This window comes from Mus pahari, chromosome 8, assembly GCF_900095145.1.
Source record: "Mus pahari chromosome 8, PAHARI_EIJ_v1.1, whole genome shotgun sequence".
NCBI classification, from domain to species: domain Eukaryota; kingdom Metazoa; phylum Chordata; class Mammalia; order Rodentia; family Muridae; genus Mus; species Mus pahari.
This window is the reverse complement of record NC_034597.1, coordinates 107079941-107097913: the sequence shown is the minus strand read 5'-3', so window position 1 is coordinate 107097913 and position 17973 is coordinate 107079941. Positions and strand designations below refer to the sequence as shown.

Here is a 17973-nt window from a genome sequence, read left to right as displayed (position 1 = left end):
GGGTCTCAGAGGGCGGAAGGGATCCTACCGTGGGCAGGAGGGTCTCAGAGGGCGGAAGGGATCCTACCGTGGGCAGGAGGGTCTCAGAGGGCGGATGGGCAGGCTATGACTGCAGTGAGTGTGTGTGGGGGAGTGGCTTGCTTTAGGGGGTGTGGCCGCTGATAGGTTACTCATGCCACATTGGACAGCCTCCTGGTGCATATGGGCAGCATGAATTGGTCTCAGATGCTTATCAATAGTGAAAGGAAAACTAAAAGGAGGAGATGCAGGTGTTGGGGGGAGAGATTTGGGGGAACAAAGGGGAGTCGGAGGGAGATAGTGGTGAACAGATATGATCAAGTCACATTCTGCAGATGTATAAAACTGTCTAAGAACCTAGAAATGTTCCTGTCCAAAGGAGAGACAGGGACAAAAAAATGGAACAGAGACTGAAGGAAAGGCCATTCAGAGACTGGCCCACCTAGAGATCCATCCCATCTGCAGACACCAGACCCGGACACTATTGCTGATGCCACAAAGCACTCGCCAATAGGAACCTGGTATGGCTGTTCTCTGAGAGGTTTCACCAGCACCCAACCAACACAGATGCAGGTGCTCACAGCCAACTATGGAACTGAGTCCAGGGACCCCAATGGAAGAGCTAGGGGAAGGGCTGAAGGAGCTGAAGGGAATTGCAACCCCATAGGAAGAACAACAGTATCAGCTAACGGGACCACCCAGAGCTCCCACGGACTAAACCACCATCCAAAGAGTTCACATGGAGGGATCCATGGCTCCAGACACCTATGTATCAGAGGATGGCCTTATCTGACATCAGTGGGAGGGGAGGGAGGCTTGATGCCCCAGTTTAGGGGGATGCTAGAAGAGTGAGGGGGGCGTGGGTGAGTGGGTGGAGGAGCACCCTCATAGAGGCAAAGGGGAGGGTGGAGAGGGAGATGTGATGGGGGTTTTGTGGAAGGGGGATATCATTTGAAATGTAAATGAATAAAATGGTTTATGTATATCATATAGAATAGGAATAAACAAGGATGTCATCATGAAATAATTATCACAAGATTAATAAGATTGATGGAAAAACCTCAGTACCCCACAGCACACTTAGCTAATGGTTTTAGGTGAATGCATGTTTTATCCACATAACAAGCCATTGTATTAATATAATCTTCTCTGATAGAAGTCTTTTGTCTCAGCGATACAGATCAAAAGTCTTTGGAACTTAAAAGTAAATTCTAAAATTGCTTTAAACATCGTCAAAGTCAAATTGCTTTTCTGTAAAGGCCTGAAATTCACTTCATGGGTGCAAAAGCAGAGATTTCACTTATAGTCCTGGAATAATCCAATATCCATACATCGCTGTATTTTCTTCACTATTGGCGATGTTAGTTGGGCTGTTAGTCTTCTTACACAACCATACCAACGTTCCTCCAGTGTTCCAAGATCTCTTATACAACCCTGAGAGGAGATGGACGGTTCCAACGTCAGCTCCACTTTCAGCGTTAGCAGACATGAGGGCTTTAATGTGGCCCTTCTTCAGAGGTCTGATTGTATTCTGAGTGCAGCGGAGAGAGACCGGAAATAAACGTGACACAATGCATATGTTTAAAGAATACAAGCTGCTGTCTGTTTAATGGTGATTCACGCTCTACAAGTGAAGGCAGGGAGGCCTGGCGAGAGAGGGGGGCAGGGTGACTTGGAGGATGAGGATGAGGATGAGGAGACATCAGACTTGGAGAACACAATGGCACTGGGGCCAGTGTGGCTTCATGGAGGATTGGATGGGGATGGGACAACTGGTTTAAGGACTGGAAACAAAAATGACTCCTATGTTTGGGGTTAGAACAATTGAGTGGATGCCTACCAGTGAAATTGAGGAAATTCTGTAGGTATGGAAAAAAATTAGAAATTATTCTTTTTAGACACATGGACATTGAGATAATATGTACCAATCCTATGTGTTCGGTAACTAAGGAAAGCTTCTTAGAAATGAGCATTCACACAGTGCGATTTTCCTAGGGTCGGGATGCTGATAGAGGAGAGAGCTGAAGATCTAACCCTGAGTCCTTTCAACAGCGAAAGAGCCTCTGAAGGACCCAACGGTTGGGAAGACTAAGTCAGTGATGCCGAGAGCGTTGCTGAGAAGACAGAAAAAGGGTGGGAGCTTGGAGGATTGCCGAGGGCACGGGTCCCACGTGTGCTAATGAAGCCGGTGTGTGGCTGGGACAAAAGAGCCAACAGTTCGGTGTGTTCTTCAATCTATGTGCACAGCGCAGGTGGCTTGTGTGTTCTGCTCCCAGTAGCCTCTCAGGTTCTCTTTAGACATTGCTGTCATGTTGACAAGACAGGAAAGTGTACGTGGTCACTTCAGAAGATAAAGCTCTACTTGGAAAGGACGTAATGTTCCTCCTTCATTGGCCAAAGACAGCCATGACGTCAGTGGTGTTGGAGAGAAAGCCCTGGCAATGGTAGTATTGTGCACAAGGAAACTGTCACTCCAGTCTTTAAAGAATGGAGACAAAAATGACTCCTGAGTTTGGGGCTTGAGCAATTGAGTGGATGCTGTTGCCAACCAATGAAATGGAGAACATTCTTTAGGTATGGGGAAAAAATTAGAAAATATTCTTTTCAGAATATTTTAGGGTGCGAATGAGGAGAGAGTGGCATTGTTCTTCAGCCTTGAGCTGTACACAGCAACAGATAAGACTCTCAGAGAAGCACTTACAGTTTAGTTGATTCGTTGGCCTTTCAACTTACCAACGGTGGGCGGCATTCTTTGTGTCATTTGCCAGTGTGCTTTCTCCCATGACACAGCTCAGATGTTTATCTCAGGCACACAGGTGTGAATTCCCAGTCCACCATCCTTGTGCACTACCCAGTGCTTCTTTGTTTGCCTCTAAAATTTTCTTTACTACGATCTAATTAATTTAAAGAAATGTGGCACATGGAGATACTATATAAATTACTAGTAGACAATTGATAGAATTATCTTTAACAATGGGCATACACTAGAGACGTTGAGAGTTCTGATCTGCCGTATATACATTTGTTATAAACCACATGAGGCAACACTCTCTGAACATGGCCCAGAAAAGGGCCAAAGTCATGGGTCCTCCTTACATTTTCTTGGGGATATCCTAGGACTCAATCTTTTGGTGAAGGGAATGTCATGGTCAGAATTGTTGACAATGTCACAGATGACTAAATACGAGAAAGGAAAAAAGAGAGTGAAGAGGGTGCCTGTCTGCAGGCAGAGGAGTCACAGTTGTGCAGTTTCCAGAGGTCAGAGGAAGACAGTGTGGCACTCGGGTATAGAACAATTGATGTCACCAACTGGGCACTCTTTCTCAACACCAGGCTTCACTGTGTACAGTATGTATTACTCTCTGATGCCTCCTAGGGGTGTTCTGAAGACAAATGAGAAAATGAGAATAATTTATTTATTCTGGTTCCCTGAAAAGATAGCACACAATATGCAGCCACGTCATATGCCCACTGCTTCCACAGAGATGAAACCAAAGCGGGGAGTGTGCTGACCCACTGACAGGGTAATATGGGATATTTAGCCTTCCACATCTGGGGATGAGGAAGAAAATGTTACAGCACAATGTTCCCTAACAAGCGTCAGCACCCATTGGCGGCGCTGCACGTGAGCGCTTTTGGCCGCCTCTAACCTGTTTGTGTTGGAAGGAAATTCCCTCCACCAAAAGATTGAGTCCTAGGATATCCCCAAGAAAATGTAAGGAGGACCCATGACTTTGGCCCTTTTCTGGGCCATGTTCAGAGTGTGTTACCTCATGTGGTTTATAACAAATGTATATATATATATATATATATCAGATTCGAACTCTCGATGTCGCTAGTGTATGCCCATTGATGAGAAAGGGTAATCTCCATAAATAAACTCAAATTAGAGTTCACTTTTAATAGTCTCCCAACCTAAATCCAAAGGAATGTAAACACTTAATATTTTCACCATCCTTAGAAACATACCGAGTCTGAAAGTGAAAACAGAACACGCAGTTAAAAGGAATGTTACAGCACAACATTCCCTAACAAGCAGCAGCCCCAATAGCAAACCCTGGACGGTGGCGGCGCTGCACGTGAGCGCTTTCGACTGCCTCTAACCTGTTTGTGTTGGAGGCTTTTACTGCTCTCTGGCCACACAAAGTTAGGGTCATCGGGGGTAATTTATGCTGGTTACATTAACAGGCTAGGCTTTAAAATGAAAATAATGAAACTGAATATAAACCAGGACCCATACTAGAAGACAGCCAGACTAACCCGGAGTCCATGGCTCCAGGAAACGGTCTTTAGGAGGCTGTGGACATGCAGGGAAACCCCATTTCTTTAAGCATGTGATTCTTCAGAACTCGTAAGAGTTGGTCGGGAGGAGAGGAGCAGCAACTTGGAAAGCCAGAAGTCTGCCAAGGTACTGTGCAAATTACAAGGCAACTGATGGGTTCTTCTGATGCCTTAGCAGTTTGATCACCGAAGATGTTCACTGACTTCCTGCTTTAACTACCCACCTTGCATGGCTAGGGAGTGCTAAATATTGGAACAGGCAGAGCGAGAATTAAAACAGACCAGTGTGCCAGACGAGTCTTTACTGACCATAGCATGAGATCACCTTAATCTTTGCCTTCCTTTTCTCCCTCCATCCCTCACTTTTTCCTCTCTCTCTCTCTCCTCCCTCTCCCTCTCCCCCTCCCCTTCCCCTTCCCCTTCCTCTTCCCCCCTCTCTCTCCCACCTCTGTGTCTGTTTATGTGTGTGTATGTGCATGCATCATGCATGTGTGTACAGGTCAGGAGTTTAATCTCAGCTGTAATTCCTTACGAGCTCTTCCTATTGATTTTTGGGGGGACAATGTTTCTCACTGCAACCTTGGGCTCCCTGATTAGGTGGCACTGTCTGGCTCAAGAGCCACGGGGATCTGCCATCTGCTGTGTCCCAGCCCTGGGAACCTGATTGAACAGACCTGTCTCCAGGATCTCAACAGTAAATGAAAACTCATGACAAAACTCATAAAGACGTTCGCAGAAAATGGCCCATTTTCTGATATCAGAAGTTTTATGGAGATCCAGAGTTGCTGTCCAAGTTCTTAGCATGTTTGGAAGCATGGCTGAGCTGAGATAAAGATAGTCATCAGGGGAGTCTAAAACGGGGCCTCATGTCAAGGTTGTGCTGATTTTAGCAGAAGTCACCAAAAGACATCAAGTTTTGTCACATCCTTCTCCAGAAAAGTCTTACTAGGTCAACTGACATTTTTTTTCTTTTTAAAAGGTTTATTTATTTTATTCTATCTATCTATCTATCTATCTATCTATCTATCTATCTATCTATCTATCTATCATCTATCTATCTGAATGTTTTGCCTGCAAATAGTACCACATAGTAATCTCCAAGGTTAGGCGAAGAGTGTTGAATCACTAGGAACTGGAGTTACAGATGGTTGTAAGCCACTATATAGGTACTGGGACCTGAACCTGGGTCATTTTCAAGATTAAGCAAGTGCTTTTACACACTTAGCCATCTCTCTAGGCCCCAGTCATTTGTCCTTTTTTTTTTTTTTTTTTTAAGATTTATTTATTTTTATATGTAAGTACACTGTAGCTGTCTTCAGACACACCAGAAGAGGGCGTTGGATCTCATTACAGATGGTTGTGAGCCACCATGTGTATGCTGGGATTTGAACTCAGGACCTTTGCAAGAGCAGTCGGTGCTCTTAACTGCTGAGCTATCTCACCAGCCCTCATTTGTTCTTATTGTATGACTCTTGTGTTCAAATCCCTCCTATTGTCTTACTCTTTGTCCCAGTCCTGTTAGTCAGAAAGGATTTTGTTTCTATTTTGTATGTGACACAAATTTCCGCTTCACGGGATCTATGAACTTTTGAGTAAGAACTCATGATAAAGCAAGTCCCTATAGGATAATCTACTAAGTATGGATGAGTTGACTGCACCAGCCCTGAATAGCTAGGCCGTTATTGTCTATGTCACAGGTTTTGAGACATTCTTAGAGAGGTCATCTCCAGTAGGTGTCGGAGAACTCTGTCTTCAGTGTTACATGAAGGCCTTCACAGAGACCCGTGCATCATGACCAGGCTGACAGACGCAGAGAACTTGCAGAGGTGGAGCACAGTAAGGAGCTCTGATGCTTGCGCTACCACAGCCCCTTAGCCTGTAGCTAGACTAAGTCACCAACGGGGAAGACAGACAGTCAGACAGAAGCCTTGGGAGAATGATCACATTGCTCTTTTCAGAAGCAAGTCTGACAGTCGTTGTGTAGAGCACATACACATTTAGTGACAGGAAGAGGGCAAGTCACAGAGCCAAGGTGACGTTTGAGCTCTGGACTCAGTCTTCATAGGTTTCACAGGTTAGATCTGTCCTTTTCAATTGCAGTGCGAGGTGCCTTATTACCTCACATGTAAGATGAGAACAAGGATAGACCCAGCTTCACGATGTGAAGTGTAGGTGCAGTTAATAATAGATACCGTATTGATAGGAGATAATAGACACCGTATTGATAGGAGGTAAAATTAAGTCCTGTATCAGATACTCCTTGACAACTAAGTTGTGAGTTTGTCACAGATAGGCATGGGACCTTGCATGCTTTGATTCCCTATGGCCTGTCTTGGTTATGGACACATGGTGGTAGCACTTCTCATTACTATGGTCCTCAAAACAGTTTCCATACGCTGTGTTTTAATATATATGGTTTTAAAACTTCTTCCACCTCTCTACTAAGCAGAGAGAAATTATTTTTTCTTAAGAAAACAGAAATGTCCAGGATTAAATGACTTGTCTAAGGTCATTGCACTAGGAAAATACAGCGCCAGACTCAGAAGCACAGCAGTAATTATCCTCACGTCAGTGGCTCCCTTGCTCACGTTCCTCAGGTAACATTGATCCTCCTCAGCAGGATCAGTATGCATGGCCCTCTTTATCTATGGGACACTAGGCACGGAGAATATACGGGGTCTGGGACGTTTCTCCCCATGGGTTCAGGAGACAGAATACAGAGACACTGGCTTCTACAATGTCACAGACTCAGCCCTGCCTGCTGAACTCAGCCTGCTTCGGGCAAGAAGCCTGGTATTCTACCACATGCAAACTGTAGGCCACGCAGAGAGGCTTGTCAGGGATATCAGGGGTGTCTGTGAAGTGCACAAAATCACAAAGAGAAGGATGGTCAGTGGGACTTCCACCTTGGGACCCACTCCCCTGTGCTTCCGAGAAGGGTTGAGGTTTTGTGTCCCAAGCTGTCTGTGATGCCCAGGGAGAAAGATGCAGATGGGATGCGGCTCCCTGGAGGACCATGTGCATAGCCCTCCTGATTATCTCTATTGATAGGTAGCGAGGACATTCTGTGAAATGACAAAGCAAATACCGAGTCCTTGGTGACTGTCCCACTGTGTCCGAGAACTGACCCTTTGTTACATCACAGGGTCTTTTTGGTTTGAGACATTTAGTTTTTGAAAAATCTTGAATCATAGCTGGGTAGGATGGTCCATATCTGCAACCTCAGAACTCCAGGGACAGAGGAAGGAGGACCAATAACCCATATCCGCCACTGACACAGAGCAGTTTAAGGACCGGCTGGGCCATGTGAGACTGTCTCTGTGTGTATATACGTAGTATAATGGAAGGGCTATAAAACTACCTTTGTCACAGGCTCACCCTGCTTTGCCTGTGGGGCATTTGACACCCTGCTTTCAAAGATCTCTATTATGATTTTATGTCTCAGGCCATAGTTACCTATGTCAACTCCCTTTGAGTGGAGAGCCATCCATTTCGGTTAAAGCCAACTTTTATGCATATGTCTATTTGCCATATTCCAAACAGTCATCCACCCTACACAGTGCCAATCTACAGTGAAGTAGCCAGTAACCTGTCAGCTTTTCAACCTGAAATAAGAGGCTTTTGAAGCTTTTGTGCATCGGGAAGTTAGGGGTCAGTCGTCCCAATAGGCCAGAGCTTTTTAGATGGTTCTATAACATAAGATAGGGAACTAAAGGTGACAGATGCTACTCAGACAATCTCAGTGATGACCAACTTTTATGTCTTTTTGGTCTACAGATTGTAGAATCAGTGATGTATGCTTTTCCTACTTGGCATTTGTGAAAAGGTAAAAATGTGCTTAATTTTGATAGCACTCAGGTTGAACTCAGATTTAATGTTGATCACTCAGATTGAACTTGAGTCTGTCGAACATGGTTCCTTAACTCAAGCCCAGGTCTAACTTACCAGCTGTGCAACCTGATCCCAAAGCACTGTGACTAAAACGGTTCTGTGCTTGATTTAATGTTCTGATACTGCTGTCTGGAAATTCTTCATGATGCCATCTTTGAATGTAGGTTTGTAAGTTTAATATGATGGGATGGTGGGACATGAGTGGAGAGAGCAGGTATATTCAGTGTACATATGTAGGTCAGTTCTTTGCAGCCCCGTTCTCACGTAACATTCATTGTGTCCAGGGAGTAAAGAGTTCTGATATCACAGTGCTTTAGAGTTAAAGGAAACAGAGAGATTCCTAGGTGAATAGGTGACTTAAGAAGGTACATAGACAGTCTGCATAAGCTATGTTTTCTGTGTAATCCAGTGCTTTCTTTGAATAATGAAAGAAGCTAATGTCATCTTAAGAGATCTTTATGAGCGAGGATTCATATTGTAGCACATCTTGTGAGTTCCCTGACTGTCCAGGCCATCGACTTACAGAAACAATGGTGACACAGAAGAAAGGGAAGAGTGGAGGAGCCCATAGATGTTGTTGCTTTCAGGTTTTACTTACTCACCTATAAGTCAAAGATGACTTTAGTCGGGGATGGGAATATGGAAAATGAAAAAAACAGCATTAAATTTGCATAGTTTCCCCATTATACATGTGTGGGCTTTGGAGAAAGATTGCAGTGATCGGAACAGGGTGGCCGTTGGTTAAATGAATGTCTGACATCACAAGGATCTGATTTAGAGTCCCATGTAAGGTGCATGCTTGCAGCACCGGAGTTGGGGATGTAGAGACAGGTGGATCCCTGGAGCTCTCTAGAATGGCAATGTATCTAGCCTAACCAGTGAGATTAGACCCATGAAAGACTGTGTCAAAGGAGGTACACAGCACTTCTGAGATCGACCTCTGAGGACAGGCCTCCCTGTGCATGTATACATGTATCCATACATTTATGTGCATCTGCACACACAGGAATATAACACACACACACACACACACACACACACACACATGCACACACAATGAACAAAAGAAGCATTACTTGTGTCATTTTGAGAATAGCACAGTAGAAAGTTGGGTAGTAAATTGAACATTAATATTTAGAATGCTAATTTTTCTTCACGTTAGAATGGCATAAGATGAACTAACATGGGGGTGGAGGAGGGAGCACATGATGATAGGTGCCAAGACAGACTGTGAAGAAGCGGAGCTTTGTATTTAGTTCTATAAAGATACCCTTCTGAATTTTAACCTATGAGCTTGCATTTTCATTTTGCAGTTACTTTGCTGACCCTGCTCAAGGCCTAAGTAAGTGCCCAAGTCCCTGGTCCAAAAGATACCATGTGTAGTCCAGCTTCAATGTCAGAAAAGAACACTGTCCAGAGCTCAGCTCCTTTGAAGGGAAAGTGGCTGAAAGCCCAGGGTGCCCAACATCACAGGCCTGTGCTCCCCTGGAGATGCTCTTTCATCTTAATTGCTCTGGGAGGTTGGTTTTCAGGAGGACGCTCCTGCCGTGCTCCCTTTTCCTTCGCACACTCTCACGCCCACGGCCGTCCTCCCTTGTGAGAGTCACAGGGACAGAACTGTAGAAGCTACAGAAAGCCAGGCTTGAAAGCAAGTCCAAGGGAACAGAGCATCAATGTAGCCCTTTTCAAACAAACACACAATACAGTGACAAATAGGAATCTGCTTCTTCAAAGAATAATGCTTTGGAGATTTGGCGACCTGGTGGCCCTTAGTTAAAAATAAGGATTGAAAAGCCAGGTACAGAAGCTGGGATGACTTCTGAGACCACAGCCACCGGTCTGCTCTGACATGGGAGAAAGGGTGAGGGAGGTCAGCAGTGGCCAGAAATAAAGCATCTTTGGAAACGGGCTGATGTGCATGAACCAGTGTTCTCTGACCATAGATTACCCGAATGGAGCACACACTGTGCCTTAAATAATCATCATGTAGACACAGACTGTGACTTCAATTATCAGTCTGGATTCAGCTAAACTCATAATCTGGATCAGAGCAGGATTTACAATTTAAAAGGTAGTTTTTTAAAAAATCCAATTTAGTGAGATACCATTCAGAAGCAATGAGGGAGGGAGGAGAAATAAACAGCTTAACAGTTATAATTAACAATCATATGCCAGTATAAAAAGCAGAAAATGGGATAGACTCTCGAGGACTGTAGAAGTCAGAGAAGGCAATAAACAGCTAGTGCAATTAAATTGCTTGTGTTTTTTATTCCACATGCGAACGTCCAGGCAAACCATGTCCAGACTGAACAGGATGCTATCTCTCCTTCTTGAGTTATACCAGTTCTTATTTTAATTGCTTGCCTCTGCTCATCCACACCCAACAGAGATGGACACCTCATGTGATAGACTCAGCCAGTGTATTGTTCATAAACTCCAGGCTAGTTGAAAACTATTTTGGGTTTCTTACTCAAGTCAGATTTCAACTTTGATTTTTCAAAGGTTAATAGGTTGGTACAGTGGTCTGTTATGTCAACAGAGCCCTGGGAAAAAATTAATCATGAAAGCTATACAAAAGGTCAAAAGGAAGAGATTGAAAAATCCCCTAACAAAGAAACCACAGACTAGGTTCTGTGTGTCCCTAAACCCATTTTTACCCAAATGTAAGCTGCCAGGCAAAGATGGTTAGTAGTGCTGGTAAGACCCAGCTGTGGTCACTGACGGAAAAGACTGACAGAATTTCAGTAGGATATAGAAGCACATTTCAATGGCTTACTGTGACGCTGTGCTCTTGAAAGAGGCCGATGCGATAGGAACGGAGGGGTCTCTGTCAGCGTTATTTCAATGTTAGGTGAAGCTCATGTGGTAGGTATCGGCTACTGTAGAAAGTGCAAACACTGGTTACTCTACACGGTTGACTCTTAAGAGCTGAGCATCACACAGCACAGTGTGTCTGGTGGTCTGTTCCTATAGCAACAGGACAATTTGGGCTATGGAAACTGGGATGGGTAGAGCTCTGCATCATCCTGTGCTGTGTCAGTAATGCAATTTGTGGCTCATAAACATCACACATTACTCTGTGTGTATCTTGGCAATGGAAGGAATAGGGAGTCAGGTCAACACTGGAGAATGTCTGGGTATATAGAGTGTTCTAGAGGCAAAAAGAAGACTGAGATTTGCTAGTGTTGGTCAAGCTTCTAATGTAGAAGACATATTTAGCATTGGCTAATGAATCTGTCCCTCTTCCATTTAAACTAGGTGATGGTTTAAGTAATCCAGATCATTCATACTAACACGAGTGCTATGGCTTCAAACATCCATAAAAAGGAAATAAGTAGAAAAAAATGTAAGTATAACACCAGAAGATAAGAAACTGAACATGACTAAAATACAACATATAATTTGTATGACTCAAAATATAAGTAGTGGAAGTATACACATAAAACTGTAAGTATGGAGGAGTCATCATAAGAATGACAGAAGGTCTTAGTTTCCTTTTTTCATTTCCTAGGACATTGTTGTTCCTTAGTGGAAAGTTGCTGGCATAGCATTTGAGTTAATAACATGCTCAGCATATGTGTCACTCTAGTGGACAACAAGTTGCTAAACACATTTGAGATGGCTTTGTTACCCATCTCCCCTCCATCACTTCCAGGGGCTCTCTGAAGCCACACTGATGGTCTTGCAGTCTGTGAATTCAGGGATAATGCTGGCTTCACTGGCTCCTATCAGGATATAGCCAAGCTTTTGGCTGGACTGGGTTCCTGTCAGTGTGGAAGGATCTGCCTCTTAGTGCTCTATGTATTGTGGAAGGATCCATGACAGTTTAGCTCTTAGTGCCAGGATGAGGTAAGAAAGAATCAGTCTTCAAGTTCTCATTGTACCTTTAGAACTTGTCTCTCATAAAAGGAAAACATTTTTTTCAACTTTAAGCTTTCATGTTTTTGCATAAACTAGTATTGTATAAATCTGCCATCTATCTATCTATCTATCTATCCATCCACCTGCCCGTCTGTCCATCCATCCATCCATCCATCCATCCATCCATCCATCCTTCTACCAATATATTTCAAAGTAATCATCTTTTAAAAAGTATTGGAGGCTATCCAAAATGCATACATTGGTCCACGGATTAACCTAAGACTCCAAGTTCCTCCCTTCTCTTCTTCTTGATTTCCCAAGCTGGTATATTTACACATTACACCTGTATATCCTCTTCTCAGCTTGATGTGGAAATCTATCTATCTATCTATCTATCTATCGATATATCATCTATCATCTATCTATCTATCTATCTATCTATCTATCTATCTATCTATCGGTATATCATCTTTCTATCATCTATCTATCTATGATCGATATATCATCTATCTATCATCTATCTATCTGTCTGTCTGTCTGTCTGTCTGTCTGTCTATCTATCCATCTATTTATCTATCTATCTATCTATCTATCTATCTATCTATCTATCTATCTATCTATCTATCTATCTATCTATCTATCTATCTGAGACAGGGAATGCTTATATAGCCCTGCCTGCCCTACAACACAGACTATCAACCAGCCTGAAATACACAGAGATCCAACTGCCTCTGCCACCTGGTTGCTAAGATTAAGGTGTGTGCTACCACACCTGGCTCTGAGATTTCTCTTAAAAATTACCTCCACGTTTGTAAAGTTTCCTCAAGACCCATCTCCAATGCATGTTGTGTTCTACTTGTACATGTAACATTTTAGTAATTTTTCTCATAAAATTGTCAATTTTGCCATCTGTTTTTGGTCCATTTCAAATGCACATATTGGTTCATGGATTGACTGGAGGCTCGAGTTCCTTCCTTCCCTTCTTCTCGATTTCCCAAGCTGGCCTATTTACACATTACAGCTGTCTCTCCTCTCCTCAGCTTGATGTGGACACCCATCTGTTTTGGTCATCATGTGACTGATTTTCCCAACTTCTGTCCTTGCTCAAAAGCACAGCTTCCCTCACAGTCTGTGGATCTCCTACCATGGATTCCTACCCTCTCCTGACAGGCTATGGTTTCAGCCTCAGGTGAGCCCTTTACTCTTTAGGTGCCCTAATGTTAGAGTAGGAGAAAAGCCAAGGGGATTCATTGATATGCAAATCTCCAGGCTTTATTCTGTGGGTCCGCAGACAGCTTTAAGAATTGGCTTTTGTTTCAAGTACCATAGTGTTCTCTGATGCCTGCCACCCACAGTGATGCCCCAAGAGACAACGTGGTAGCTATTTAACCTCCCCTTCTAATTTCAAACCTTCCTCAGTTTTCACAGGTTTCCTACCTCAGCCTGCTCACTCAGTCCCCAAAGATTTACTACTCCTCAAACCTCTATACACCTACCCGGGAAGCTCATAGGAATCCACTTCCCATGCCTCTTCATTCAGGTCTTTCTTGGAATTAATTAATTTTTAATCATTGTATAATTATATACAGTAGGCGCACAGATATTAAGTACCTGGTTCAATGAGTACTAACAACGATAACTTTTTTCTGAGTAATTCATACCATAATCAGGCCATTGGACATTATATCAACGTAGAAGGCTTTCTCTTGTCTCTTCTGGTCAACTTCTATCCTCTCCTGGAAGCAACCTCTGTGCTCATTTTTAACTTTCTAGATCAGCACCCTGTATCATGATAAAATTAAGATGGAATCATACCATTTTAGTTCCTTTGCTTCTGGCTTTTTATGCTCAACATGATGTTTTTAACATTTGTCAGTGTTTGGCATCAGCAGTCTTTAAAATGTCTATGTCTTTATGATCTGTAGTCCACTGCATCATTTTTTTCCAATTTGGCCTGTCAGTTGTGATAGCTGGTTGACTGATAACAAATATTAAGACTATGCCCACCTTCAACCGCTCTGATTAACAGGCTCTGCAGGGAACGAAGCGTTTGATATTTCCAAAGCTTCTCGCCTAGTTCTAATTTTGATATTTTGTGAGGGTAAAGCTTCTGGGGTGGGAGCAGACAGCACAGCCACCTGCACTTACAGACCTTCCCCCTCTACTCTCCTGCCTCAAAGCGGAGGGATTCCTCCCTTCTGCCTCTTGTTCTTCTTGTTTCATGAGTGTGAGACTGTGAGCTTCTCCTTGTTTGAAGCAGTTCTGATCTCACTCCGACTGTGAGAGCTAGTGGAGGATGTTGTGGAGCCTGTAATGGCTTGAGGCGGGGCTTGAACATACATGTCTCGTCTCCCTGTTTCCTACCCTGCATCTTTTATCTGGCTGATTTCAGGCTTTCTGCTTCCACTGGTTTATTGATCACCCTCTATGTAGAATCAGGCTGAAGTTTCTTCTGTTCAGAGGAAAGAATAAATTAGCTTTTTTCCTTAGAAACATGTTAGCCTCAAAGAAACATTTTTACTTATTTCATCTTTTCCAACAAACTGTAGTTTCCCATGTTACCCTTCAGCTCAATTAAGAGACTGGCATTGGCTTACACCACATGAGTGAATGGTTTCAAGGTCACTAATGATTTCTTAATCTCCCGAATGAAACCTGTCAGTTTAATTTTTCTTCCCTCCTGCCTTCCTCCAACCCTTCCACCCGTTATCTTTGCTGCTTCCTTTCCTCTTCCTCCTCCTTCCCCTTCCACCTTTCCTTCCCTTCTCATTCTTGAACCAAGAGCCCAGCACTTCCTAGGAAGTTGCCCTACTTTACTACTGAGGTAGCTCTCCATTACACAATTTAATTTTTATTGTGATAAGTTTCTTTTATTTAACAAAGTAATTGTTTTTAAAATTGTAATTATTAAGCCACATTAAGTTTCTCTGCATTCTTTCTGTATATTCTTCTTCGGGTGGTCATTTAGTGATGTAGGCGGGGAAGCTGTTTGATGTCAATCAGAAACTAATATCTGAAGAGTTTCATGTTAAAGACAAAGAAAGAATCAGATTCTAAGTTCAGTCATTTTCTAATAATGAAGGGTGATAGTTATTGTATGCTGTTGTAAAAATTTTCTCTTTGGGCAATGTCTACACTCCTTAGGTTTCAATAAAAAAATCTAAAGTTTGATTTCAACGAAAATTCCTGCTGGGGAACAAATGAGTTTATTAGATTTACTTACAGAGCACGAGTGACCACAAAATAGGCACACTGGAAAGTCGGAACCCAGCACTTATGATGGCTTCCCTACATCTGGGCACTGGAGCTTCACATCCCTCAGTCTTCTCAGAGACCTGGAGGTCATGTGCAGTTTGAGCAAAATCACATATGAATGTCTGAGAGGAGTAGCTGGATACTCAGGTATGAGTCCAGTGACTGTCTGCCCTCCTTCTAAAGGGGGCATCAACAACCCAGCAAGTCTTTTGCAAGCATGAACATCAGAACTCACAGAGATGGAGGACAGAGCTGTGCACTTCAGGTTATACCTATTTAAGGCGCTGTGTAAAAATTCACAGAAGAGACTATAAATGGCCTTCTCCATCCTGTTGACTAGGCAAGTCTCAAGTTCAGAAAACTATTTTTGTGTTTAAAAAAATTAAACGGCTCAAGGTTAAATAAATGCTATATTTTATGGTGCAAAATTCAAGGAAATTTAGTATTTGGAAGAGGTAAAAGGATTTCTAGGAGAACATTATTTCATTAAGTCTGAGGAAATCATAGGGCTCATCAGGAAGAGAGGGTGGGAAGGATCTTCTGAATGGAGAGTCTGGTGTTAGAAAAAGCAAAGGGCTTTATTCCCTTGCTAAGTTTCTCTTTCTGTGCTTGGGGAAGGGCGAGGTCTAAGGGATTTTCTGCCCCTAAAAAACAACAACAAATCTAAGGTGATATAAATGTGATTTAAGACCAGGCTCCATCCCAAGCGAGCCACTGAACTTGGCCTTGTTGTCTGCATGGTTCTGGCCTTAGGGCCATCAAGGAGCTGGAGAATCTCCCTTCATGATTATGAACAGATGCTGCAACTGGGTGATATGCGCAGAAGTGTCTCTGCATAGAGGTCTGAGAGGCCATGGCTACATTGCAGCTCTCCATATCTTTAGTCTGTATTCCTTTCTCCTTTCTCTTCTCTCTCTCCTTGTTTCAGGGATGGATCAACTAATAGAGTTCTTTCCCAGTAGATTCTAAGTTGTCTGTATGAATCCCTTTTCTATAATTACGAACTATCCACAAAGACACATCAGTTTAGAAATGTTTACATATACACAAAAGAAGCTAACGAAGTCATAAGAAGTGATTCATAATGCATAGCAACAGCATACTCACTTTCTAGGAAAACAAATCTTTAAGATCTTGTTAGAAGCTGACATCTAGGATACACTCAGTTTGTAATTGTCCTCAGAGAGTGTAATGGTTTAAGTGATATAGCCCCCATAAATCTCAGGCATGGTTTTGCTAGAAGAAATATATCACAGTGGGTGGACTTGAGAATTGAAAACCCTCCAGCCATCTCCAGTATGTCTCTCCCTCCTGTTTGTAGTTCGTGAATGTCAGCTGTTGCAGCCTTCCTCCTGCCTCCTCTGCTCTGCCATATAGACTCTAACCCTCTGAAACCATAAGCCCCAGATAAAGCCATCTTTTGGTACATTGCATTGGGCATATTGTTTCATCTTAGCAAATTAAAAGTGACTAATGTAGAGCATGGTTTGTCCATCCATTTTTTTTTTTTTGATGAATTCAAAGATGTCTGACCAGAGTACATTCTCCCCAAGTAGCTCGACTGGTTTTCAACAAAATCTCAGGCCTTATGTTCAATATCTCCATCCTCACCAGAGAACTACCACAGGAACTTGGAATCCATTACAAGGAAGAATTTGTTCCCTGCTATGCTGCACTGTAGATTAAAAAAAAACAAACCTTAATTTATTCAATGAGTACATTTTCTCGTAGCATCCACCATAAAGATATTAATAAATGNCAGTTACTTTCTCTAGATCATGAAGAGTATTTCGTCACCAGCACATCAAACACAGCAAAAGCTACCAAAAAATCAAGACCACAAATGGCCAGGCATAGTTGGAACAATGGAGATATGTTTAAAGGTCACATAAAATTTGGGTACAAGTAGAGGAGATTGAAGCAGAGTGGTCTACATGTAGACCCACCTTCTCTTTCTGTCTCCATAAAACTCAGAATAAAATCTAAGGCTATTTCTCATGGTTTAGTTTCCTGTTCTTTCCATCCTGAGCCCAGATTGATAATGAATGACCCTTGAGAGAAGGCTACTTAACTTTGCCTTTTCTGCAGAGCTCGGGGAACAGAGGACACCAAGATGCCCTTGCTCTCTAATTAGAGAGGTAGGAGCCTATTGATCATCATGGAGATAAGCCTGTGACCTACTTCAAAGGAGCAATTTAAGCACATGGCAGGTGACACCTGGGCTTCTACAGGGCTGTGACTGTAAGTGCAGGAATCTTGTACCACTGGGGGTTCATTTTAAAGAACAGAGTGCTTTCTAAATCAGAGCAAGAGACCAATCTTAAATAGGAGCTGTCTTCTACCCTCACATAAATCCTTCACATTGATCCTTTAATTTTAAACGTCGTATCTGGTCTAAAAGAGTGAAATTATTTTGGAAAGCGTTTTGTTTTGTTTTGTTTTTTTAAGATATAGAAATCATATTTTCTCTTTTAATTTGTACTGATTAATTCTTTTTCCTTGCAAAGCAATATAATGGTTTGGGAATTTTACAGTAAGAAGTAATTTTTACAAACATTGAAAGTTTTTCATCTGGGTTCTTTCCAGCTTCTGGCTATTATAAATAAGGCTGCTATGAACATAGTGGAGCATGTGTCCTTATTACCAGTTGGAAGATCTTCTGGGTAT

The 17973-nt window shown here is 42.7% G+C and overlaps 1 protein-coding gene across 1 annotated transcript in view; it reads left to right on the top strand.

The window, feature by feature from the left end:
• Positions 1–4301: 4301 nt before the first annotated feature.
• Oxgr1 (oxoglutarate receptor 1) overlaps positions 4302–17973 on the top strand; it is a 19631-nt gene continuing 5959 nt past the window's right edge. Inside the window, exon 1 of the mRNA XM_021204174.2 lies at positions 4302–4426. The gene's annotated coding sequence lies outside the window, so the exon portion shown is untranslated. The remainder of the gene's footprint in view (positions 4427–17973) is intronic.